This window comes from Psammomys obesus, unplaced genomic scaffold, assembly GCF_907164565.1.
Source record: "Psammomys obesus unplaced genomic scaffold, mPsaObe1.curated_primary_1811, whole genome shotgun sequence".
Taxonomy (NCBI): Eukaryota; Metazoa; Chordata; class Mammalia; order Rodentia; family Muridae; genus Psammomys; species Psammomys obesus.
The window spans coordinates 2,388,018-2,392,312 of NW_026591450.1; the positions used below are offsets into that span (position 1 = coordinate 2,388,018).

Genomic DNA, 4,295 nt, shown 5'->3' on the forward strand with positions numbered 1-4,295 from the left:
AATGAATGAATGAATGAATGAATGAATGAATGAATGAATGAATGAATAAAGGAAGGAATGAACAGCCCCTGTTCCACATGCACAGACTACATTTACCATCCAGGCACAGCTCAGTTCTGACTGGCTATCGTGTAGACGCTTTTACCTCTTCCATTCTAAAATTGCTCCTTAAAGCACAACATATAAATTGTCCAGCTCCCAACCAAGTTCTCCCTAAATGTTCATTAACTATAAAAGATGGCAGTCCCTTTAAGAGCAGACTTTACACAAGAGGCAGTGTTTTGAAAAATGCAGCGGACCGCTGGCTAAGCAGAGCAGCCTTCTGCAATTGGACCCTTCGAGAAAAGGGCAAATAAACTCTGCTGTTAGAGGAAAAAAAGAAGAGTCAGAGTGGAAACACAGTCCCCGGTGGAATTTCAGGCAGTGCGACCCAGCTCACATCTCCAGGCTCAGCAACAGAGGAGCATCATTTGGGAAGGTTGAAGAAGCAGCCCACTGCAGAAGAGAGGCGTGCTGAGTGCCAGAGAGGAAGCCAGGGAAAGTAGGTCATGGGGGGACATGAGTTGGGTAAAGCTCATAGGAGAGTCCAGGCAGAGTCATCCTTCTTCGTCTTCCCAAACTGCTGTCTCATGCCAACAATTAACTTGCTTGGATCCCTTCCAAAATGAAGCTGAGGTTTTGGACACAGAATATGGTGCTCCCAAGAACATGGCAAACAGACACCTGTCAGTTCCTGTACACAGCGAGATCCCCAGAACCATTACTAATGGTGCAAGGCCACAGAGCAGCCTCCAAACCAGGAACGCAACCCAGAATCAGAGCCAAGGGTTTGGGGCCATGTAACATCTTCCCACAGCATGGGTTCTCCAGATCCAGCCATGGCGTGGGTCCCCCCAAGGCTTTATGGGGTGATTATTACCTTGAAACTAGACTCACTTCACAGCTGTCATTTGCACGAGATTGAGTAGCAAATTATAACTGTTTCTTCTTTCAGAGAGGTCACTCTCTCTGAGCAGTTGTCTGCTTTTTAATCACACATTTGTAGGAGAAAGGGTCTTTGAACAGGAGAGTGAAAAGGAAACCCTTCAGTATTATACTATGGTAGGCAAAACCTCACCATTTCCACCTGCAAAATCTATAATCAAACAATCTTTCTGTTACGATTTGACATGTGATTTACTTTTAGGGACAGTAAGAGTCCACTAATAATACTGAAAAAGGCCTTTGATTTTTTTGTTTGTTTGTTTGTTTTGTTTTGTTTTTTTCAGACAGGGCTTCTCTATGTAGCTTTAGCTGTCCTGGACTCACTTTGAAGACCAGGTTGGCCTTGAACTCACAGAGCTCCTCCTGCCTCTGCCTCCCAGAATGTTGGAGTTACAGGAATGCGTCACTGCACCCAGATGCCTCTGGGAATTTTTAAGATCTGGGCAAAGGCCTTTTCCTCCGTAGATTTCATGGCGTTGGTCTTTGCCACCAAAAACAAGAATGAGGACCTTTCCAAAAATCGGAGCAGGTGAGACAGGTGGTGAGGTCCTGCTGTGTGCAGAGAGCTAAGATAAGGAGCCCACAACCCAAAAAATGTGCTGGTGGCACTGTAAGAGGGAGTGTCAATTCTTCCCACTCAGCAGCACACACTCTGTTCTGTGCTGCTGATGCCCTGGTGCCCTGTGTTATTTCTTCCTTCATCAACCTTTGCAGTTGATGGCAAGCACTTGGATACCTACCCTCAAGGAGAGGAGGGGTTCCTTGTAGTGCCAGGACCCAGTGATGCATGCAGATGATCAGAGCGGCTTGCCACCCTTCTGCAGTAAGGAGGAGCTCTTGGCACAAGAGAGCATGTCTTAGCCAACTACTTCAGCACGTCATGGGAGCCCACCGTCCCTGTGACCGACACTCTTTCCATGCGCTGATCCTGAGCGAGGTGGAACAGAACATAGGTCCTGAAAAACATCCTGATCAACCTTTTCTCTGTTTTTCTCCCATGATGCTTATTCTTCCTGTGGAAGGGTCACTCTAACAGTGACTCTATCCCCAAGGGGGTCTTTGACGAGCTATGGAAATATCTTCTTGGATGTCACAGCTAGCTGGCAACATTGCCATTCACAGCCAGGGATTAGAGGCCTGAGATGTCAACAGTGCCCCACAATATAGAAACACTCCGCACAAGAATTGCCTGTGACAGGGAGCCGGTGCTTGGCTAGGCTTCCTTTCTCCATTCCAGCCTGTCCGGTGCAGAGGATTTGACCTCTGCACCCTCTCCTCTCTCAGCACTGGCTTTCCTGACCTTCATGCTTCTCATTAGGCTGTAGCTGGTCCCCGCCCCACAGAAGGTGGCCTGAGCAGTCTAGGCTGACCTCGAAGTCTCACCTTCACAGCTCTCACTTGCCTTGTGGTCCCAGCTCTCACCACACAGCAGTGTCCTTTCGGAACTCTGACAAGAAAAGCCCAGCGCTTGGACTCAGTCCAGTTCCGCTCATTTGTAGTCTCTGGCCTGAGCCCATGTTTCAGTCAGGCTGTAAGCTCTGCAGGAGATAGCGATGTGTGGCCAAGCTGAGAACTTGGACATCAGGCTCCCTGCTGTCTGCTGCTAGAAGCAAACCTCCATCCCAGGAGGAGACCATACCATCTTGCCTTCCTCCATTCACCCTCTCCTCCGACTCCTTGGTGTTGCTCACACCTGTCCTGTTTCTAGGCTGGCTCCTGCAAATCTACACATCTGTCAAGAATTTTAATCCCAGGAAATACTGTATATATTGGCGGAGCCTCTCCTCCAAGATCTTTCCTGAGTTCCCCTGAGCTGCAGTCTTTCCATGCTGAAGACTTTGCATGTCTCCTGTGGATACACATTCGATAGTGTATCATGCCTCACATGGCATCCTCCTTTCTCCTTTCTGTGATCAGAGCCTTAGATAGTTCAGTCCTGTTCAGAGGTGTGCCCATTACAAAGCCCTCATACTTAGAATGGATATTCTCAGCCAAAAGAGCAGCCTGGGGGAGGACTCAGACACGCCAAAGCCCTGAGCTCTGGGGGTCACACTTCAGCCACCTTTACCACTACTGTCATTTGACTCAGTTTCCCATCAAAGTGACTTGACCAGCAGCCTCCATAGCTTTCATCAGCTCCCTGCATAGAGCCAACATACGTTCCATGCTTCCTGGTCACCTAGAAAAGACACCAATACTAATTCTGCAAAGGGACCAAGCTTCCTCTGCCATTCAGCGTGGTAGCACGGCCTTTCGGTGGACCACCAGCTGCTGTGTCGAACAAAGTCTGGGTCTGCTCACACTTGCGCTGGCGTCCTGCCTCAGGGAGATGTCTGTGCATCGAAGCTTGCTGCCTGCTGAGGGCCATTTCCCAAAATTTACACCCTCCCTTCCACATTACAAGGATATTCGTAAAGTCATTCTGCTCAGCTAGACTTGCAGTGCCAAGGTGAGCAAAGAAGACACCAGGTACCTGCCAAGTGTCCCCCCAAAGGCTGATTTTCTTTTTAGTTCCCATAGACCAAATGTGGCCACGGGAGCACAGGTGCATCTTCTGGGTGCCGGTCCCCACTATTCTGAGCCCTAAGAACTGTCATCTCAACTCTTGGTGTCCATTTCTGCCCTCAGAGAAGCAGAGTCCACTGGTTTCTGCAGAGTCTTAGAGGGCATACGTGCTCTCAGTGCTCTGGGGAGGCAGAGTGTGTTTGTGTAAGGACCCAGGCTCTTCAGCTGCCTGCAGATCTTCTCCATCTCACAGGAAGTGCTGGCGGCTGCTCCCCACCTAGTCGAACCAGGACTTAGAAAGGGAAAACAAGCCAGTTCACCTAAGAGCTTAACCCTAGGAATCCATGTACTCCAGCCCCAGCTGGGCCAGGGGCCAGCCTAGGCACGGCCTGCCAGATCTGTCAAAACACTGCCACCACCATCCTCTCACCCCAAGTCCACACCGCATCTGTCTAAACAAGCGGTGTCTGTGGGGACACTCAGAGGCTGCCTGCACTGTGTGTCAGGTCATCAAGCTCTCTTACTACAAGGAAATTTGTGTGTCAGTGCCTGTGTGTGTGTCTGTGTGTCTGTGTGTATATGGGGTGGGTATAGATGTGTCTGTCTGCCTGTGTGTCAGTCTGTTTGTATGCATTGTGTGTGTGTGTGTGTGGTGCATTGTGTGTGTATACGTGCGTGTGTGGATGCATGCGTGCACTCACAAGTGTGTGTGTGTCTGTCTGTATGTGCTGCCTATGTCTGTATGTACTGTTCTCTCTCTGTGTGTGTGTGTGTGTGTGTGTGTGTGTGTGTGTGTGTGTGTGTGT

General features: G+C 49.5%; 1 protein-coding gene across 1 annotated transcript in view; it reads left to right on the forward strand.

Annotated features, from left to right (window-relative positions):
• The window catches only part of L3mbtl4 (L3MBTL histone methyl-lysine binding protein 4), a 344,610-nt gene that overhangs the window by 336,626 nt on the left and 3,689 nt on the right, over positions 1 to 4,295 (forward strand). The window lies entirely within an intron of this gene.